We start from the raw sequence: 23,849 nt of genomic DNA, 5'->3' as shown, positions 1-23,849 counted from the left end.
TTGATCGCCCTGAATAAAAATCTAATCTAATCTAATCTCTGCAACCAGTCCAAAAAGTACTTTTTGTTTTTCTCCGCAAAATAATTGTTCTCGAAGATGATTGGCTCTTCATTTGACGAAAATCTCTGTCCTCCGAGTGCAATTTTTAGATGAGGGAACAAAAAGAAGACGTTTGGGGCTAGTTCTGGTGAGTAAGGCGGATGTTCAAGCAGTTCAAACCGTAATTCGTGGATTTTCGCCTAGGCAACCTCTGAAGTGTGAGACGGTGCGTTGTCTTGGTGAAACAGGATTTTCTTTTTCTGCAAATGTGGCCGATTTCCGCAAGTTCTGCCTTCAGCTTGTCAAGTAATAATACGCAGTATGCTCCTGTAATGGTTTTTTTTTTTTTTAAGATAGATTAAAATAACTCTAACACTATCCATTCCTTCTCCGGCCGAGAAAACAGTTTTTGCTGTTCCTCCATTGCAGTCCACTGAATGGACTGTATTGTTGTTTCGGGCATGTAATGGTGTATCTGTATGTCTGTGTATGGTGTATGTAAGTTTCATCTACAGTAATTAATCGGCGCCCAAACTCGGATTTATTGCGCCTAAACTGCGCCAACAGAGCGTTGGAAATGTTCATTTGAACTCATTTTTGGTCTAACGTGAACAAACGCGCCACCCAACGTGCTTTCTCATATCTTTACAGAATGGGAGCATCACTGGGAAAAGTGTGTAGAGTTACAAGGAGACTATGTTGAAAAATAAAAAATCAGAAAAAATTACATGTATTGTTTGGTTGGAAACCTTTCAGTCTCCTTGTATGCATATATGTTATTGGAATTAAATCCCTAAGATTTATTATTTGTTTAAGGATTTATTTTATTTCATTATTTTATTGATTTTTTTTTTCATTACCTATTATGTTGGCTTATCTATTTATCTTCTGTACTTGATAATTTTGAGTTTTTTTTTACACTTGTAAATATGTATATTAACAGTAATTGTATCTTTTTGTTTATTATTTTTAGTTTCCTGTCTTTTTGATTCTTTCCTATTTTTTTTTTTTTTTTACTAGAAGTTAGTCACCTTATGATTTGTAATATGATATATAGTTTTATTTTTTTTTCTATTTTTGCTTTATATGTTCTGTTGTTTATTTTTTATCGTAATAAATTCATAATTATAAGTATACTTATGATAGTTTATAATTTCATTTTTGTTTTGAAAATGTTGTATTTTACTCTAAGGCTCTAAAGCCTTATTCTTACACTTGTAATATTATTCTAAAGGGGTCAGTCCCAGGATAAATAAAGAATATTATTATTATAAGGGATTTCAAAGGAAAATAACAAACAGCAAATAAGATTTCATTGAAAAATAAAAGACATGGATAATCATTTAACAATATCACTTAACAAAATCATTTAACAAAACCCATGTCTTACAAGAATGACCTCTTGGAGCCTCTGACGCATAGAAGAAATCATGTTCACTATTCTGGCTTGATCAATACCCTCCCAATCCTTTGTGACTCCAATTTCTAGCTCATTCAAGTTGTTCAGGAGGTTTTCGACCTCTCAGTCGTCCCCCTGCCATGTCCCAGGTATATTCAATAGGATTGATATCTGGACATCTCCCAGGAATCTTCAACAATGCGGTTTCCTCCTCTCAAGATTTTTATGAATAATATGGTCTGGATGCTTTCTAGCATGATTAAAAAGAAAATAATATTTAGTTCAACGATTTGAGGAAAGGCTCTTTATTAACACCTATAACTGTGTGCCACCTATAACCCAATATCACGTGAAGGTTCGAAGCGGGCCTCCATGTTAATACCACTGTTATTGAAACTCCTCCAAACTTAATTTGGAAGGGATGTTGCAAGCGGCGTACAGTGGATCGTTTCTAAAGAGTTCCTATTTGCACACCAGTATTATTGGCCATACAACTTTTTAATTAATTTTTCAAATATAAAAGAATAGTAAGATGGAAAAAAAATTTAATAAAGTAGGGTGAAAAAAAATTAATATACAAAACTAACTTCACATTCGGATTCAGAATCCTAAAAAGCCCTTTATACAAATCTCTCACAAAATTTTCTCTTTTTAATACTCTATAAGCAATCATATATTAAAGTATTTATTGTGTATTATTTTAAAATATTTCAGTTTTTTTCTATTTCATGATGAAAAGTTGCATATATATTTATTTTTTTTTTACAATGAAGTTTTATAGAGAAAGTTTTAGCGATAAAATTATCATATAAACGGTTAGACGCAGTCAGATAGAATACATGTGTGATTGTAAATTGGAATAGTTTCTGATTAAAAATGACATATAATTCAAACATTTTTTAAAAACAAAAAAACTTAACTAGATAAAAAATGTCAAATCGACCAAAAAAAATTGAATAATCCTCTTAAAGAAATTACTTAGTACGGTGTAAAAGTTTTAGATAAAAAAAAAACTTGAGTTTTAAGTTGTTGAAATATATCTAGGAAAATATATGAAAAAATGATTATCTTACGTGGTAATCTGTTGTTGATTATCTTAAAAGTGATAATCTTGTGTGTTAACCTCATTTGTACTAAAATGAAAAAAAAACCCATTAAAATCTTACTGGATTTAAATTGTGTCAATTTAATTTTTATTTTATTGCGATCCATGGTAGTAAAATACAGTTTCTTTCCACTGTACTATTTACCAATACAAAGAGGTAAAGGCGCTATCTACACAGTTTATCCTTTTCGTATGGTGAGTGAAAAGCAAATCCCAACTTGCTAGAAATAAAACCCAGTAGTGTAGGAAAGAGGGACTGTGGCGTATTCAGGAATTTTTTGTGGGGAAAGAAATAAGCTTGTGTATTTTTTCGTGCTTTGATTCCATATTATTTAATGACAAAATTTGTAATTGGCGAATCAACTGATGATAAAACGAATTCCTAAATCTGATAGTCGGATCTGTCATACCGAATATTTTCTTGTGCCTACAACCTCTTGGTCGCCTTGGTCCAGATCTTGGACTGTAGTTTCCGATCTGTCTTTGGGTCGCTTGATACGAAACCGCAGAGAAATTTCACGCTGACTAGTCCTCGTTTCTCAAAAGCAACTTGAAAAGGGTCTGATGCAATAATTTTCGATTTAGCATACTTCTGTGAACTAAGTTTTCTTTAAAATTAGTACTTAATGATGTCTAAAGGGAGGTAGAAAGATCACTCTACCGGTGACTAAGAAAGATTGCCTGGCATTTAGATGTGATTAGTTTCTTTTGGTATAAGATCAACCCAATCTTCAATATTCTGCAGCTTTGGAGTTAGCTGTAATAATTTTGTACAAAGATATATTTCTTTTTGAAACAGATTTTAACAATTAAATAATTTCGAACTCGATTGAAATCTTATTTATTTTGCCTGTAATACGAAATCACCATTTATTGTTAAATTTTCTTTGTTTCGTGGGTATTTTTCTAGTGGCTTTTAGAAAATACTGAAAATCAAATTATAACAGAGCTTAGCTTATACCGTTTGCTTCATACCCAGTATATTAACAACACTTACATCACCAGAATCTGCGCTTGGCATTCAACCATTGTTGATAAAAAATACTATTTTAGATACTTAAAATTACTGTTTCAACTAAAACTGTCTAATAAATATATCACTAAAATCAAGTTAACACCAATTTTGCATGTTTGTTACATTGGAATGATTTATTATTAATTTATCACATAATCTAATGATTTCGTTTTGGTTGGAGTCTTTGTTTGGATCGCTAAGGCTCTACTCTATATATTAATGTATTTATGATATTTATTTTGTATGTTGAATTAATCATCAAAATTAAAAAATGTTCAAGAAATGGTATCTAGATCCTAATAAAAAAATATTGGATTTTTTAAAAATCATATAGTGAGAGAATAATTTCTAAAGTTACAGTTTATGTTTTAAAAATCTATATTTTTTTGAAATTTTCAGCAGGAGTTTCTCAACTTCACAACGGTAAATACGATTTTAATACTGGACTGTTACAATCGTATGTTGCGTGAACATACGGTGGATCAAAAAATTATTGGCGCATTCCCCTTGTTCTATAAATATCAATAGGATTGAGATATTTTCCACAAATAATATGGAAGTTTAGGGTTGCATGTCGTGGAATGGTACAGGACACCTTAGACGATATTGTGAATGCAGGAAAATATGTCGACATTTTGCGGGGGTAAAAGATACTTTTATATTCCAAGACAATGATTCCAAGCACACGGCAGAGTGGATGCTGTACAATGTTCCGAGGGAAACTTAAAATACCACCACAATCTTCAGACATTAATGCTATAGAACACAAATGTTAACTATAGGAACTAGAAATGAGAAAAAATTTAATTTCTTCAAAAAATGTGGTAAAGGAAACTTTGTCTGAGCAATTGCGTAAAATTGGTCAAGAAGGAAAAGTTTTATAAATGATCACCAACCAACATTGGGCAGGTCTAAATTTATTGCGTAGTTAGCCAAGACATAGAAGCTACTCCCGCCTGATGGATCCGAGGCGAGAATGCTAAGATCTTGCATTCATAAGTTCTTCCAACGAAGCAGGCAACGAAATTTACTTGTAAGTTTCGATGGATATCTCGAACAGTCTATACAACTTGGTGAGACAAAGGTTAATTATAGAAGGAGACAAGTAGTCCTGATTAGACATTTAAATAAGGTTGACCTACAATGGAATAAGTTATATTGGGCAGAATAGGACTATTATTGATTTGGAAGACCAGCCCGGACCGGCTCTAGCCACAACAAGTCGTTTCCATGGATTGCTATTAGCTTATACCTCTTCCACTTTAACAATTCATAATCCTAATCTTGGGTTTCACTGATACTTATGTCATCAACTTGTACTGTTATACATTGCTTTTATTTAACAGGCAAGGTTGGCTAAGTGAGGTATCAATAAAGAGCATACTGGTGAATTTTGTGAGGTTACTAACAAGTGAGCTACTATCTTATGTGAACTTGGATGATAGTCCGATAAATCTAGAAAGTCAATTGTGGTCCTACTACTTGTTTTGTTTAGCATCTGCAGCAAATGACCTGCGTAAACGAACCACATTTTGTGTTGAGTTTGAATTAGAGGAGGAAGATGTGGTAAAAACATGTATTCTATCAGTTTTGCTTATATCCCCAAAATTAGTCCTTCAGTGAATAATGATGTTCAAAATTAATGTTAAAAATTGGACCGTCTATAACTCTGGGAGTTGAAGCGTAGGTCTTTGCAGCTTGGAAACTTCAACGGCGCCGGTTTGAATCCTTTTGTTTCTGTGGCGTTCCCTTGAAATGAAAACCTGACTCTCCACCATGGTGTTACATTAGGGTTGTACTTTGAAAATAACCTCCATCCCAATGTCACGGACAAGGGGGGTGAAAAAAAGTTCAAAAGTGAGTAAATTTAATTTCCTACAAAAGTGATTCTATGAATTTATTTTCGATGCCGTATAGCTCTTTGGGTAGAGTTAGTGTAATAGAGGCCGTTGTAGCTGAGTTGAGTTGAGGCGATCTTAGCAACTTTATAATTGCAACGACCTGCCCGGGTTCACTTTTATTTCGTTGTGGTCCCACAGAATGAAAAGTCGAATCTCCCACTCTGATTAGAATTAATTATCTCTAATCCTACATTGCCCTGGATTAACCCTACATTCTCCACCTACCTCGTATAGGATTAGTGGTAGAAAATAAAAATAAATATTAGTTTAAGGTAATTTTAAATCATATTCGCCTATCAAGTAATTTGGATTAACATCGTTTGTTAAGTTTTTTAATGTAATGAGGAGTACAGAAAGCATTAGTAGAAACATACATCGTTAATACGCAGTATTGATTAAGGTGTTAAATAATATTATGACATCATAACATTTTATGTATTAATGTTATACTAAATTATAACATGTGTTCATTAAAATTTCATTATTAGATTGACTCTGCCACTTAATGTTATTTCTCAAGAGCCATCACCTTACATTTTATTCCGGGAACTCTTCACGTTCCTGGTGTAAATTGAAGAGACAGAAGATCTAGGAAATAGTGCTGTGTGTGTCTTCATCCCCTGTCTTATTTCCAGCGTGGGTGTTCTTTGCAACAGAGAGGAGACTTAGTCGCTTATTCCATCCTTCTCTTAACTAATGATTCATTCCCTTTGGAATAGAGATTCTCACTCCTCATCTTCGTAGTGGCTCTGAATTTTAATGCAGTTTCTATTACAGTTGCTATACTTTGAATAATAATTTATTGAAAGGTTAGATTCGCTTCGAATTAAAAAAGGTCATTTTGGTAACATTCACTAACATTTATAATAATAGTATTCTTTATTTATTCTGGGATCCATCTCTTTAGAATAATATACAGGCGTTAAGATTAGGATTTAAAGCCTTAGAGTAAAGTACAAAATAAAAATGAAATTATAAAACGTCATAAAATTTAATACGAAAAGACCAAAATGAACCACAATAATTAACAAAGTGTATAAAATATAAATAGAACAAATAAAATAAAACTATATGTCATATCATAAAACATAAGATGACTAACTTCTAATAATAAATAAAAGGAGAAAAAAAATGATAAAAAATCGAATACCATTAAACTAAAAGTAATAAATGGAAAGGCTCAATTTCTGCTAATGTACATACTTACAAGTATAAAACGAAAAACTGAAGCATTAAATGCAGAAAATATATAAACCTTGTCAATTGTTATTCTTCCAGAATTGGGTGGACAGAAGGCGTTTGAAGATACGGGATTTGAAGTTCGGAAGGGTATTAGAACTACGAATGAAGGAGGGAATAGAATTCCATAGGAAAGAGGAGCGGATGAGGAAAGATCTACCAAAGGCTGCGGTTCGCTGGGCAGTTACATATAAGTCTGAAGGCCGTGAGCGGGTATTGCGGGGCTGAGGATTTAAATTGAAGGATATCAGAGATGTAAGATGAACGGTGGATTTGATAATTTGGTAGAGAAAGGAAGCAAAAAAATATTTACGACGAAAGCAGAGGTAAAGCCACTTCAATTCTTCATAAAATCGGGTGACAGAGGCGTCTCTGGGGACCGCAAAGATGAATCGTACAAAGCAATTAATTAACCGTTTTAATGTTGCTTCTAAATCCCCAGAGACACCCCCGTAAACCACACATCAATAATGAAAGTGGGGGAAAATTAAGGAAGTAACTAGGAGCCTACGGATTTCAAAAGGAAGTAGGTGACGAAGATAATTTAAACCTTCTAGGGTGGAGAAGGTACGACGGGAAATATGGGAGACGTGTTTTTTCCAGGAGAGGGTTTGGTCTATAGTGACACCAAGGTTTTTAACATATGGATGGAATTGTATCGGATTGTTGTTACAGTCATTGCTTCAGAAATTTCTAGTTACCGGTCTATTTATTAATCTGATTTCAGCTGCCATGTCTTATTTTTATACTAACAAATTATTATCAGTGGGGATTTATTGTATGACTCTGTGACTTATGTTAGATGCAAGTCGACGCATTCATTAACTGTGACAATATAATTGACTTTTGTGCATTGAAATAACATAATATTGTTAAGCATAGTTAAATTATATTCATTTAGATCATTGGTCAGGAAGATGCAAAAGCTTAAAAATCAATTTCATAATTAAAATATCTCCATTTCGGAAAAAAAAACATACATACGGGGTCCGGCCGGTAAGGATTGCGTTATTTTTGTATTATAATCTCTTGTGAGATTGTGACATGTCGTGACATCGACCAACCTACTCGCTATAATTAGCTGTTTGAGAAGTCAGATAAGTAAGGCTACCACGGAGGGCGAGAGTTGAGAGTTTCACTCCATTTTTCAATTTTTGTTGCCTCTTAAATATTTCTCAATTAACTATTCTTAGTCTCCTCTTCCCGTTTTTAGCAATTATATCAGAAGTGATATAGGTTGCTCTCTGGGGGTCTTAGTGGGGCGGGTCCGGCCGGAAAGGAGGGCTTTTTTTTGTCTTAATTAATACATCACTAAAATTAATAATATGTTACTAATAAAATGTATATATATTATTAATAAATTTATTTGTTATTGCCATCTAACGAGAATTATATATGTTAAAAAAGAAGTTCAAGCATTTCTTTCAACGTTATTATATTTCTGAGTTTTCATGGGTTATTTGATTTCTTAGTTAATTTAATATAATTTTTATGATAATATCCATGTTAGAAAATATGAATTTATTTATTCACACATTTACACCCAAAGATGCCAACAAAACTAAAAAGAAATTTTTTCAACTCAATTTTTGATAACCGGCAAGATGCTCCAAATATTGAAGACCTGTAATATTTAAATTATTGATAGTAGTTCGTATCTTATTTGAAGGCAAAGTGCATTTTTCTATTTCTAAATATTCAGCTATTTAAATTCCCTTCTTAAACCTAATTAGCCAACACTAGTAATTGCTTAGAAATGCTCTTGCTGCTATTTCAATTCAGGACAATAGAATCATAATTCATTTACTTTTCTTTGAGGGGTTCTATAATCAATGGCAGAGCTCCTTGCACTTGTCGAAGGTCTTGGAATCTCGTTACAATTTTAAAATTGCTTTTACAAAAAATCATTATCAATTAAACTTGTCGCATGATTAACTCGAGAAGTGTATTAAAGATTCTCGTCGGCCCAGAGAATTAATTTTGTCTGATTTATATTATGGCAAAAATATTATGTAACATACTCAAAGAGCCACGTATTTGTATTCCTCTATCCTATGCATTTCGACGTTTTTGAGAAATATTTCGTAACATAGACCAGCACTTTTCTCCATTCTTTATTTATTTAAAGTAACGTGGAGTTTCAATCTTGAAGAAGAGAAGTAGAAAATAATGCTATTTTCAATGGCAACCCGAATGCTTTAGTAAGTTTTAATTTTGAAATATTTTTGAAGGAGTAATATTACTAATCCGAAAATAATTCTTCTAAAATAATTAAAAACCCTCTCGCTTGTAACTAGTTTGTTCCTTACTTTACTTACATCATTTTTAGTATTTTTCTCTCCGTATAGTCCCGATATGAAAGCGCAAAACCTTCGTCGCATGCTTTCTTAAGACCATATGCTTGAGAAATCTATTATATGTTTGCCTTTTAGAACTTATAATGTCTATTTTTAACTGAGTATTAATCTTCCTCAGTGCTACCATTTCTAACCCTGTTCAACCACATCAAGGTATCGAAAGTTGTATAATCTATTCTTTATCTTTTGTAAAGTTAAAATTTACTCACTTTACCACGAGGAGCATTCAGATGAGCACAACATTTTTCCTGATCTATGTTTGAGCCAAGAACGACTTCCTTTATCAGGCAGTTCGCGTCCTTTCTCTAATTTTTCCAAATTGCTCTTTTCACATTCCAAGTATGAAACTGAGTTTCCCAGCGCTCAGTTCTTAAGTGCCCGACTTTCAGCTTCTACCAGCAAGATTTTATGACCAGTTCCACCCAGGTGGAAGAAGATTATGTGGCATATTTCAGGAATCCAGCATTCCATAAAATAATTCTTAGCTTAGAGTTGTTCTGGCCTTTAGATAGACTGCTTACATGTTTTTTCGTAGTTACTCCCCTCACAGTTTCATAATTTAATAGGCTGTTGTGGCGAGAGTTTACAGCATCCAGGGTACCTGTACCAATGAACACGAATAGCATTACTCCTTTCTCTCTCTCCCTCTTACAATCCCAGGCTTTCAATCCTAAACTGTACCAAATAATGGAATAATAAATGGAGAAAATATTAAACACAAAATCAGAGACATTTCTGCGATTTTTCTTTATGACTGGTCAGGCAAGAGGAAAACGATCGTCCATTAGCTGCTATATTTATTAAATCCTCAATAGATATAGATAGCTGTGCTTTGACTCAAAGCACTATTCAAAGCCTTTGAGTTGTGTTTAAATTGAATAATTAAATAAACTCATTTTTTTTTAACTCTTGTTCCAGAACTTTTAACATCTAACTTTCTATTAGCTACGAGCCAAAACGTGTAGTGAAAATCAAGCAAAGTATTACAATATTCTTTAAAGACAATTTTCCTTCAACCCACAGTCGTGTTGAAGTAGATATGCAATGTTCCTTGGATGGATAAGGGTTATTTTCGTATTTTTTATTATTTTTTTTTTTTATTTTAACTAAATTATATTTAATTAAAATTATCAGGGTAAATTATAATTTATTACACATGATCATACTGATATGAAACAGTAACAAAAAGACGAGAATACTTAAAATATAACAAAATATTTTCTTTGTCTTTTGAGCTCAATTTTTGATTACTTTAATGAAAACTAGTCAAAATTTATGAGTCTGCCATATATAGGTATGGGGAATAAAAAATGGCGGCTGTTTCAAAACTTTAAAAAAACATTAATGTTTCATTCGGAACTCTATATCTTAAAAACTAACAACAACGCTAGAAAATCTAAGAGAACATTATTTAAAGAAGAGTAAATTTGCTGAAATATTAGCCCTAAAAGAGCTATTTACGTCCAATAGTTCTCGACATAATAGCTTTTTAAAAAGCAAAATTTCTTAAAAATCTACTGAAAGATTAGTGGTTAGTTAATTTATTTTGAGAAATCTACATCTCAAGAACTATGTGACGTACAGATGTCTATTAGCACTCATATTAAAGCTAGTTTAATGAACTATACAGAAATTTATGATCTTTACCTTCTTACGAATAGTAGTTTTCATGGTATTTGCTAAAATAAATTGATTTTCGGATAATAAGTTTGATTTATGAAAAACTTCATTTCAGAAACCATTGGACGTACAGATGTTAGCCAGCTCTAAAATTAAAGCTAGTTAAATTTACTACAAAGTATTTAATAATGTTTATATAAAATGTTGGATTTTAAAAAAAATATATCTCTAGATCCATAAGACGGACATATGTCTGCCAACACTCAAAATAAAGGAAATTTAACATACTATGAAGTAGTTTATGACACTTATCTTCGTAGGGGTAGTAGTTTTTATGATATTCATATATGAATATGAATTTGGCAAATGAAAATTTGTCCGAACAAGTATAAATCAATTTATTTTAACGAATTTCATGTAAACTATTTCTCCTACGAAGATAAACATTATAAACTACATTATAGCTCATTAAACTAGCTTTAATTTGAGTGCTAATAGACATCTGTACCTCAAATGGTTTTTGAGATATAAATTTTCCAAAATAAATTCACTAACTACTGATCTTTCAGTACGTCTGATACAAAATTTTTCTGAAACGTTGCTTTTTAAAAAGCTATATCTCGAAAACTAATTAACGTAAATAACTTTATTAGGGCTATTATTTTAGCAAATTTATTATTCTTTAAATGACGTTCTCTTAGGTTTTTTTGTGTTGCTCCTACTTTTTAAGATACAGAGCTCCGAATGAAAATTTTTTTTTTATCGCTTTGAAACAGCCGCCATTTTTTATTTCCCCTACGTATACTTGGCAGACTCATCAATTTTGACTAGTAATTATATATAGTTTTCATTAAAGTAATCAAAAATTGGGGTGAGATAACTGCCTTTTTTCTCCTCTTGGGCTCTTGTACTAAATAGACTCCTTCAGGAATGAAAGAGAATGATTTCTCTATTTTACAGTTTGGGGTAATATATATATACCGTAATGAGGTAAATTACTGCAGCCATATTCTGTTCTAGAACTTTCTATGTAAAGTATTCTCACTTATAAATATGAATAATTTATTAGTTAAATGTTTTCCTTATAGCTCCATTACTAATATTTGAATTGCTTCACCCGACTAACTATTCATAATATATTACACTCATTTTCACAAATATTTCTCATAAGTAACTCAGACATGGGCTATAGCTGATTGAATTTTATATAACAATATTCTTTACCATATTAACTCTGCCTATACAAAGAAAATAAATAATGGCTACCCTTACAGATTGTACTAAACTAACACAAATAATAATACCGTACTGCAATATTTATTTTACAAAGCAAGCCTTTAAATCTAAGCTGTTTTACAAACCTCAAACTTTCTAATTCCCTATTATTTTTTGCAGGTGGGTCCTTGAGAGGTGCTGACTTCAAAAAAACAGGTAATTAGCCGTTTTTAACTAGAAATAATTAGTGGAAATTGATTAATGTATAAGTGGTGAGGAACGACAAAATAACTTCTGCCCATAACAGAGCTCCGAAAAGTAGGGCTATCGAAATAAATCCCTTTCCTAACTTGAGGATTCCGATCACGTCCACGATAAGGTAACATTCACATGCGATGTTTTTTCCTGCGGTCTGCTACCTCGTGTTTTATTTCACTGCTGCTGAATACGAGAGAGATCTCATTGCTCTAAAATATTACAATTAATTGTTATGTAAAATTTTTCTTAATTTAATCGCTGACGTCAATTAACGTAAGACTCAACTTCCAAGCAATAATTGGGTAAAGTAATCACATTATTTTTCTTTACACATGCTTGTCGGGTAATGTAAAAATTCTCTTTTGCGAACTGATCTATTCAAAGTTTGTAGATCTCATAGTTATGATTTTTTTTTTTTTTATAAGACTACCAGCTCCAGCCAATTTAATTTAAATATTTATAATGCTCCATCATAACTCACTGCTCCGCCTATATTGTGTTAAAATAGCTGGCACCAAAAACAATCTAAATGTAAATATAACTAGATTTGCAATAAGGCATTTAGGTGTTAATAAAGCAATCGAAATCTTGTAAATGTAAAAATAACGAATTCAGAAAATGGGATTTTTCACATTATTAACCTAAGTATTATTGGGGACGTTATTGGCAACGGGTACAATTATCTCTTATCTTCAATCCCTTCATGATTGAATTAATGTTTTTAAGGATAAATGTCAGATAACAATCACTTCAATTATCATTAATTGACCTATCATATTATTACTATACTAAGATTTAAAAAAATAAATGATCGAAAAATAGTGAATGATCAGAAAGGTGAACGTTTTAACAAGATCGAAATATGTTTATTACGAGAGGTAAGGAATCAAGATGAATAAGCTGTATCTCATAAAAAGTTAAAATATTATATTGATGTTAGGAAATGACTTCTTACTCCTTTTTGCCAAATCTCCTAGGAGAAACAAATGAATCTTTTTAAAAATGTATAAACTGATAAATTATATTTAGTTTATATAGTTTTTAATAAGATCTTAGTGATTAATAGATTAATAAATGTCGACAATACTTACACCATTTCAATTCATTATGATTTTCATTTCATAGAGAATTGGAGTAACGATGTTCCCATTTCCTCTCATCGAAATGATAGATAATTAATGTTTTATTAAAATAATATTTATCCAAGTTAAGTCTCAAAACTCTCCTTATTTTGGCCCAACGTTTCGGCCAATTCGGCCATCCTCAATGACAATCTTAAATATAAATTTAAACCTTAGAACCAATTTTAAAAACTTTTGTAGGCTGCCAGGTCATTAATTAATTTAAGAAGTGAATACAGTTATTCACTATTCATCTATTGATTGTGATAATAGATGTGAAATATGAAAAAATTGTTGAATATTAATTTGATTAAAAAATATTACTATTCAAAGTCTGAAACGTTGTCAAGATAAAATAAGGAAAGATGAAATTTGAAATTTTTTTATTACTCTAACTACAGTACAGGTTGTTATTAAGTCACCACTAATGACTAAATAAACATCACTAAAACATTTGCATATGAAACTGCCCATTTATTATTGCTTGGATTGATTACATTCATTACAATATTTATTTAAAGGCTGTTCATTTGTGCATTCTTCCGGGTTTCATATTATAAGTTTTACTATCGTAAAACATGATAGCTACTAGTATTTTCTGTCGATAAAGGAATATTATTAATGCTACACCGGAATTCCGTGGCAATTTAAGATTTATCTGTAGGAAATTTATTTTTAAAGTTATAGTTAGTTTATGGTATGTGATCTCTTACATTACGAACAAGTCCCTGAATCATAGAATGGAAGTGGTAAAAAAACAAAACAAATTGAGGAGTTTGTATTAATCACTTGATCGACAATTTAACGTAATAGTTTGCCTCTTTTAACGGTAACGGAATGTTTCGCGATGAAGCAGCATTGCGGGAAAAAGGGCTGTACTGAGCTGAACACTATTTATGTCAGGGGCGAGCAACAGCCTTGTGGGCTAATTGATTCACAAAGATTGCGGATAAAGATAAAGTCCTCAGAGAAAGTGTGCTGCATGCTAGTGTGTCAGTAAGCAAACACCAATAGGTAATTGATTTCTTTATATCCATTACAAAATAACCTCTTTATTTTCAGAAGAATGTATCTTTTTATTTATCATAGCACAAGCATGGAATACCGATTTAAAATTATTTGATCTTTTTGAGAAAGATCGTGTGCAACATTAGATATTTTCCTTTCCCATTTTCTAATTAATATTTCACATGGTTTTTTGAATAATTGAGAACAGACCGACAGGGGAACAGAATGACCGCTGGCGAAATTTTTGCGAAGGTTGTTTGGAAAAAAAAGCAGGGACCGAGTTCGCAATGAATGGAATCGTCAGGAGTTGCGGATAGCCCCACTGAAAGAGATCCTGGAAGCTCGACAGCTGAAGTAGTTCGGCCATGTTATCAGGATGGACGGCCACAGAGATCCTTTCAAGACGATGGACTATGTCCCAGATGGCGGAAGACCTAAGGGCCGCTCTAGGATGCAGCCATATCTTGACTACATTGAGCGACCTACAGGGCGAGGGGGTAGGACATCCGACAGGCGAGGGACCTAGCGAGAAAAAGGGAAGAGTAGAATTCCTGGCTGAATGCTCATCTAAGTTGAGAGGAACTAAAGAGGAAAGCTAAAGAAGAAGAAGAAGAAAAACAATTGAGGAATTTCCCATCAAATTTCAATACACCCTCTTTTTGAACATTATTATTTAAAAAATTAATATGGGAACATCTCATGTAGACAAGTTAATTTTTTAATGAAAATATTGATCTTTAACACCTAATTGGAAAGAAAAAAAATAATTTAGACATAATTTTGTTAATTTAAAAACAAAACAACCTTACTTTTTGAAAAAAAAAATCCCCCAAAAAATTTTAAAATAAATTTATAGTGAGAAGAGAGAATACCCATATTATTCTTGATGTGTTCAGATATTGTTTAGCCCAAAATTTGGATTTAATACCAAATTACAATTTGCACCAATTGCTTTTATTGTAGGAAATCTATTTTTAACGGACATAAATATGGTCCATTAATTCGAATAAAGCAATCAAAAATATAAATATCGGTATTGATCAGCTAACGACTCTTTCCAGAGATTCCAAACTAAACTGGTTAACATAACAGTGATTTAAGCTTTATAACTATTTATTTTTCTAATCATAATGAAGAGATTAGTATTACGTAAACCTTGATTTCGGAAATCATTAAAATGAAATAATGTAATATAATAATAATGACACAATAAATAAAATAATCAAATTTATATAAATAAAAAAAAATTAAATGTGTCACTTTTTAATTAGGAGAAAATAGCTATTTAAAAAAAAATAATGTATGCAATATATTAATAAAGATCGAGATGAGCATGAAGGAAAAGAACGAAAATCATTAATAATTTTTTTTTTACATCTTAAACATTAGCCCTATATAAACAAAATACAAGACAGAAATAAAAACCTCAGGGTCTCTATTTTAACGGATCGAAGCACTAAAAAAATAAATAAATAAATATAATAAACCAATTACCTTTAAATAAGTTAGTCATACTTATTTGTGTTTCATTGACCGCACCCCCAACCATCTTCTCCTCATTTATCATCCACGGTCAACTATCTCTCATAATTAACAATTACCTTTTACTGGAGCAATCGTTGAAAGCAAAGCACAGTTGTGGTTCATCTGAAAAAATATTGATAAATGTGATCCTATAATTTATTTTTCCTCTAACGTAAGTGATATTCAATTAAGGAACTCCTCTGATATATCGCGTAAATATCACCTGAGAAATATATTGTAACCTAAAGAAAAATTGAGAAATAAAAAAAACGTTTTTATTGAAAAATGATGCAACATGGCACAGTGACGCTTCGTAGGAATTAGGTCTGTACGTATACATTCATACCCAATATACATATTAAAAAAGCAATTAAACAAATAATAATACAAAAAATATATAATTAAATAACGATAAAAATAAAAGAGATAAAAATATGCACATCACAAATTAAAGTAAATAGATAAGTACAATCACAGAAAAATGAGTAAACCACTAAAATAAAATAAAAAAGTTAAGTAAAATAAATCATCTTTTTCAAATTCATATACAATGGTTATATATCCCAGAACAGAGCTTTGGCATATTCTGCATTGCAAAGAGCGACTCCTGGGATCCCAGTGCTTCTGTCCTAACATCATCACTGGTATTGAGTCAATAATGGAGACTATGTGAGGCACAGTTGTCTAGACCATAAAAAATATTAAAATTATTTGTCTTTTTCCTCTGAAACTTTATTGTGGACTAGACCTAATTTTTTGGATTAATAATTTCTTTTTTAATTATTTTGAAAGTGACTACCACTCTTATTTTTTTTTCCAATTTCCAACACCATAAAAATAATAATTATTTTACCATAATTGTATTAATTCATATTAGTCTTTATTAATTCTGTTTCAAAGAATTTTTTTAATGTAAAAAACTCTCTATCTGTTGCTAAATTTAAGTTTGTACTACATTTAGATTGAATAAACATAATCGAAAGTTTAATATCAGTTTAGATAAAATTCAAAATTTACGTACACAGTATTGATTTTATGTCTTGGTTACAAATTCTATAATGAAAATTTTTGAAAATAATAAAGTGTTGAATATGTCATATTTTTGTTTATACTTTTTAGATTTCAAAGATTTTTTTTGTTTTGTTGCGAATGTATTTACCCATTCAAATACCAACTATAAAATCAGCGGAAATTTCATTTGTATAGACCTCCTGAAATTGATTAATTTTGATCAAAACCTTCCTAAGACGACACCAAACATTTGAAAAACAGCCTGTAATTCGGTACAGAACGTTGGTGATCTTATATAAATATCAATCGAACATTAAATTTTTACTTATATAAATTTTGAATTGAGAATTACAAAGATTGGCCAATAATAATCAAAAATGCATCGAGATCCTACATTAATAGATAATTGTCGCCAAATAAGAAGAATTTTTTTTAAATTTATTTATTTATGATATTTACAACTGTATAAAAAATACAACAAGTAAATTTGATCATAATGACATAATGATAATGATATGATACAGCATGTAGATAAACTACCCAGTAGTAGAACTCTAAAAACATTTTACAATATAAGGTCACGTGGCCATCTTCTTTTCAGGCGCCTCGGAGGAATGCCAGGAATGGAAGAGGAAGAAAGGTTAGAAACTAGGGTTTGGGTGTTAAGGGAGTTTATAATGGAAGGAATGATATCGGATTCGGGCTAGATCGGTTACATAAGGAACATTTAGGTCTTTATGGACGGTTTTATTAGTAACAAAATGAGGAACATTGAGGATTTTACGAAGGACTTTGGATTGTAAGGATTGGATACGAGAGGAATTCGAAGGTTTAGTGGAGCCCCAAAGCTCTACTCCGTATGTAGATCAGTCTTTTGTAATGAGTTGGAAGTTTAGACCGTTTGTATAGTAAGTGCTGTAATAGTAGGAATCTGCGTGCAGTTTCCTGTCTTTTAAGTCTTGTGTGAGGATTCCAGGTTTGTCGTTTGTCAAGGTGTAGTCCAAGATAACGAATCTATTCTGAAGGGGTAAGAGCCACATTATTAAAGTATACTGTAAGGCAGTCGGCAGGTTTATGACGAAGAGTAAATGTCATTTGTTGGGATTTATTTTTATCCTCCATTTTCGACACCATTCTTGGAGGGTTCTGATATGGGACTGGAGAGCTTGGAATGCAATCAAAGGGTTATTATTAACTGTGAGCACACATGTGTCATCAGCATACGTGGTAAGGATAGTGTTAGGAGTTGTTGGGATGTCAGCTGTATAGACGGTGTAGAGGATTGAACCGAGGATACTACCTTGAGGAACACCAGCGGATTGAAAATAGAGGGATGAATAGGAACCATTGTGGTTTACTTGGAGTAATCTATTAGTAAGAAAGGAACGGATGATGAGAAAATATGTAGGAGGTAGGAATTTACGGAGTTTGTAAAGCAGTGCCAGACTCGATCAAAAGCATGCTCTATATCGAAAGACTCCCGCGTAGTACATTCCGCGCTCCAAAGAAGACGATGGACGTTGTCACCACACGACGACATTGATGGATAGTGGAGTGGGATGTTCGGAATCCAAACTGGTGATCTGGGATTATATGATTGGAATCTAGGATGGGGCATAGGCGTTTCAAAATAAGTTTTTCGAGGATCTTTCCCATGATCGGTAATAGAGAGATGTGAAATTTTTTATTTTTGATATTATATGTGATCTGAATAGTGATGTTCCTTTAGCATTGGAGGCGTGCTTAGCAATGTAGTGATTTATTTTAATTTAGGATAAAATAAAAGTTCTTGGGAAAATAACATTACATATTCCTGTTCTTAGACGAATAGAAAATTTTTTTAAAAAAATTCTAAAATAATAATAATAATTAATAGTTTTAAGAAACAAGAACTTTTTATCATTTCGAAGATCATTAGTATTCAATTTCAGAAATTTTAAACTATTCCTTAATTGGTTATCCGGTGCTTCTTGTAGAACGCGGCAGGCAGATTCCATTCATAAAAGAGAGGACCCCTTGCAGCTAAGCTTTTTGATACAAAATAAGCTTTAAGATGTAAAGGAGGGTGGGGTGGTGGGGTGTGTTTGAGCAAGGGAAAGGGTGCCGGAGGTTGACATTAAGGGATCGATATCCGAGCAGGGGAGAGGGGAATGTAGGTCGGACCCTACTTCTCTAGTAGGGCCCCTGCTTTATCTCTCTGTCTCCTGCTTTACTCTGCAGCTTTCGAAACCTCCACTATACATATCTTCTCAGAATTTTTTATTGTTTTTAATTACCTCTATGATTTTCCTAGCAAATTAAAACACAACAAATTTATTAAAATAAATATTTGTACATTTTTTTTTTTTGGTGATGTAATTCTATTTCTAACGTTTTTTTGTTTTTGATGAAGGAAAATAAAAAATAGAAAATTAATTTGCTCATAATTATTATATTATTGTACTGCGTTTATTCTTCTGTCTGGAAGTGCCTTACAAATAATAAATAATAATAATATTAATAAATAAATGGTGGTTAGAATCCCAATAAGAGTTTATGATCATTACCGAGCCAGATCTCTAAATGAGTTAACTGAACCTGCATATAATGAACCAACTAACATTTTTTTTGTTATATTTTATAAGTTATAAAGACGATCTTTTCATTTCACAACAATAAGTCAAGGAGATCTTTTTTTGTGTTATGATCTCCTCTTTTGAGATTGTGACATGTCGTACATCGACCAATGGGGAGTTTCACGCCGTTTTCAATTTCAGGCGCTTTTTTAATACTGCTCGATTTAATTATCTTATAGTTTCCTCTTCCCGTTTTAAGCTAATATTTCAAATGGGTTCCATTTGGCCGTCGCTTCCCGGAGGTCCTAGCGGGGCGGGTCCGGCGGGGAAGGATTGCCTTTTTTTGTGTTATGATCTCCTCTTGTGAAATTGTGACATGTCGTACATCCACCAACCTACTCGCTATAGTTGTCTGTTTTAAAAGTCAGATAAGTAAGGCTACCATGGATGGTGTGAGTGGAGGCTTTCACGCCGTTTTTCAATTTCAGGTGCTTTTTTAATATTGCTAGTATCCTTTTTTATAGTAGTAAATATCCTTTTTCCGTTTTAAGTATTCGTAAGTTCTAGGGGTTCACCATTACACGAAATCTATCTAAAATATGGGAACTCTTTACACATTTGATTAATGTTACGAAATTAAAATTCTTGATAAAATCATAAAGGTTAAAAAAAAGTTCTTTCAAGAACAAGCTAAGTGAACCCTATTTCTTAACCATTTAGAAAAAAAGAACAAAAATCCTGGAGATCCATGAAATAGAATTAATGTCTCAATGGCACTATTGGGCAAAAATTAGTTATAGTTAAAACTAAGAGCTAAAATTATCATGAATACGATATTTATTTATCAATGGTTCATTGATGAATAAGGTTCCTTTCCAAGGCAATTTTAGTTATTAGTTTCAACTATGTCAAATTTTCTGCCCATCTCTGCTTAAAGCACATGTAAGGGGTTACAAGCGTGTAAAGCATATAGATAAGTTAACCTTTTAGAAACCTATTTCTAGCTTAGGGTTCTAAATAAGTAAACGGAGTAGTTTAGAAACAGGCAATTGCTTGTTTAGTCCTGAATGAAAATAGATACAAAAATAAGAGACCAAGTGGTTCTTTAGCTGTCGAGAAAATAATTAAATAGCTATATTTAATTACTATTTGTTGGACAATAATTAGGAAATAAGTCTAGACTTTCTTCTTATCTTTTTTTTGTTATATCTCGAGTATCCAATGTTTGTACAAGTTTTTCTCCATTATAGTCGCAAATAATTGTTTCATAGCCTACCTGTAATTGTATAATTCCTAAAATTTGTTTTTAAAAAACTCTTAACTTGATATTCTAGGTTCTTCTAGGTTACAAATTTTAATATTTCCAATCATGTCTCTGTAATTAGGATTCTTACTTTGTTTTCAACAGAATTAGAACTTAAAAGACCTTTTTTAATCCTCTCGTTACCATTTTTACGTCATTAGTATTTATTTGAAAAATATGTATTTTTTAATATAACTACTATATTCTACATTTAAGGCTATGCTTAACCTGTTCAATTATTCTGTCCAAAACAACACTGGCATCCTTATACATACTTATCTTAAAATCATCGCATGATAAAAACCATCTAGGACGATTAAGCTAATCCTTTGGGTCCGAAGTATAATTTTGTACAACTTTAACAGGACCATGAAATTATCTATCTAAATACATGGCCTATCCAGTTTACTCTTCCTAACCGAGCTACGTTACTAAGTATCAAATCCTAGCATTTCTTATAGAGTTTAACATGTCTTTGCCAAGGCTACATTTCATTTTATCTAATTAGTTATAGAATGCATAGGTATTTTCTATAGAAATGATAAAGTTTATTTAAATTAACAGGGTTCCTGTTTGTTAGTAATATAATTTATTAAGATTTCCAAACTTTCTAATTAACATGCGTATTTTTTGTTTTTCATGCTATTTAACTAATTTATCCTCTTAAAGTACGCTCTTTCAAGTGCATAGTTATGTGTGTCTCGCCCATTATTGTGTTTCAATATTTATTTCTGCATAATTCCCATAGATAAAGAATATTGTACCTATTTAATTGTGGAATGTAATATTGCACCTCGATGTCGTTGACATGTATGATTAAAATGGGTAACATTATATATTATATACGAGTTATACTATTTATTAAAAGGACCCATAGTATAATTCGAAACGTATTGAAGTATACATATTTATATTTTGCTTATGTATTGCTTTGCTTCAAATAATAAGAGGGAGAGAAAAAACAAATTGTAACCCATCTGTCAGTCAAAATGACAAACCGAAGGTATCCAGTGCAATATCCGAAAAAGTATTTTCATATTAAATGGGTAAAAATGTATCATATTTTAAGAGAGTTTTTATTTATTTATTTTTTTATTTTTATTTATTTTTTATTTTTTTTATTTTAGTATGTATGAGATCATTCATCAATATTACCTATTGCCCACAACTGTGTGGCAGATTGTAATATTTATCAATAAATAAATCTGATTCTTCAATAAAAATGTATCATTTGATAGCAACCAGTAAAACATCGAAAACATCACTAGCCACTGAACCTACTGAGGGCGCTCGAGAAGGAGCCAAGACCAAATAATAGATGAACTGAAAGAGACAAAGGAAACCCTTTAACGTTTTCCTTTGAAAAGTTGGAAAGGTTACTATAAATAGAAACCTTCCTGAAACAGCGAAAGGGCCAAGTGGAAAGTTATTACTGGAAAATAATTCTCAAAAAAAACAACCAAAAAACGTCTAATTTAGGACTATTCAAAAGCAGCTAAAAAACTTCATTAAAAAATAACAGTTATTCTGAATATATAGGAGAAGAGAAATTGGTTGGTAATACATAGCATCGGTGGTTATTATAAATGTTCCAGAACACATGATAATCTTGAAAAGAAATCATCCAATGATGGTACTTCAACCATTGCCTTAAATTAGAAGATCCCGTGGCCATCTACTTTTCAGACGCCTCAGAGAATTATCAGAGATTGTTAAGGATGAGAAATTAACTAATTTCTTTGGGTGGGTAAGGATTCTGGAATGAGATGAGGTATATCTATTTCAGGCCAAACCTGGAACGACTGGAATAGTCTTTATTTGGGACGTACCTTACAATTTTAAGGATTGGATATGGGTGGAATTTTATGGTTTGGTGGAGCCACAAAGCTCGATTATCCAAATAGATCTGATTATCAAAGTGTAAGATTTTTGTAGTATATGGGAGTTCAGAGCGTTTGTCAAGTTGGTTTTGTAGTAATCGGAATCTATGATCTTCCATCTTCGGTATTTCGTAGATTATCTTTGTCAGTCTTTCCAAACCAGTATAATATTTTTTCTCCTATCGTTGAAAGTCTTTTTTCTTTTATTTCTGAGCCAGATGGGTTTGTAGGGTTTCATATGACAGAGTTATGAGAATTAGTGAAGTCAATATCTGAAATCTCGGTTGAAAGTAATAGAATAAGTTTAAATTTATTTGGGAAAAATGCGTATGATTTACAAGTGAAATATAAAAAGTGAAAAATTGAAATTTTGGAAATATTTAATGATATATTTTTTTTAATGTTATGGAAATAGTAATTTCCCTTTTTATATAAAGATCTTTATGATATAAGGATCTTGATATAAGCCTGGTCTCCAAGCTGTGCCCGGACGATCTGGACCAATAAGTAGGACTCTGGGGCTTAAAGAAGAAAGAACTGCAGAAACTATCTATTATTGTGTCATTTGCGCGACAAATCCTTAAAAATGGAGATATGTGGTAGAGGAAAACAAAGAGGGACTTATGTAAACATCATCTTCCCTGGTGAGGAAAAGTCCCACAGAGTGTACGTCAGCTAAACGATGGCGGCCATCAATAAGCATCTCCACTGGTTAGCTAGATAGCAAAAATAGATGACAGAAAAAAATCAACCCCGTCTGTTTAAGAGGTCGATGAGTTAGATGCAGGCAGTCCATAGTTACTCAGAGATGTGAGGCTGTTGTGGTTGATGCGTCACCTTAATAACAACATATCTGTAACGGCGCCAGTTAGATTCTAGCCTTGGGAGGCCTGACTTTTACTTCGTGGCGGACCTTTTACTTCTAGTATAACCAGGTAGCCACGGAAACTGGCATAAAGTGTTTAGAGGCAGTGGCAATAAGTAAGCCTTCTTTGACGTATTCAGATGAACTCTGTATGCGTCATCTAAAATATTATTTTTTAATGGTTATAAAAATTATTTTTTATAGAAACTTTTTCATTTATATTTTTTACCTATATTTTTACCTTATTGGTAAGAATGTGATGCTGCTGTATGCGAATATTAGTTTATTTTCTCTTTCCTTTTCTTTATTTTAATCATGTTTTCCATTTTATTTTTCACTATGATGAGTTTCATCAATATTTCCTGATATATTTTACAATATAATAGCTGTATCTTAAACAAGGCTAAACTCTTTCATTTTTCCTACCAAATAGC

The 23,849-nt window shown here is 31.9% G+C and overlaps 1 protein-coding gene across 35 annotated transcripts in view; it reads left to right on the top strand.

Annotated features, from left to right (window-relative positions):
* para (paralytic) overlaps positions 1–23,849 on the top strand; it is a 198,827-nt gene that overhangs the window by 33,013 nt on the left and 141,965 nt on the right. For all 35 annotated transcript variants that reach the window (XM_067048423.1, XM_067048408.1, XM_067048417.1 and 32 more), the window contains exon 3: positions 12,071–12,106. The gene's annotated coding sequence lies outside the window, so the exon portion shown is untranslated. The remainder of the gene's footprint in view (positions 1–12,070; positions 12,107–23,849) is intronic.

This window comes from Halyomorpha halys, unplaced genomic scaffold (assembly GCF_000696795.3).
Source record: "Halyomorpha halys isolate HHAL.00 unplaced genomic scaffold, Hhal_1.1 Scaffold730.1, whole genome shotgun sequence".
Classification (NCBI taxonomy): Eukaryota; Metazoa; Arthropoda; class Insecta; order Hemiptera; family Pentatomidae; genus Halyomorpha; species Halyomorpha halys.
This window is presented reverse-complemented; position numbering and strand designations above follow the sequence as displayed.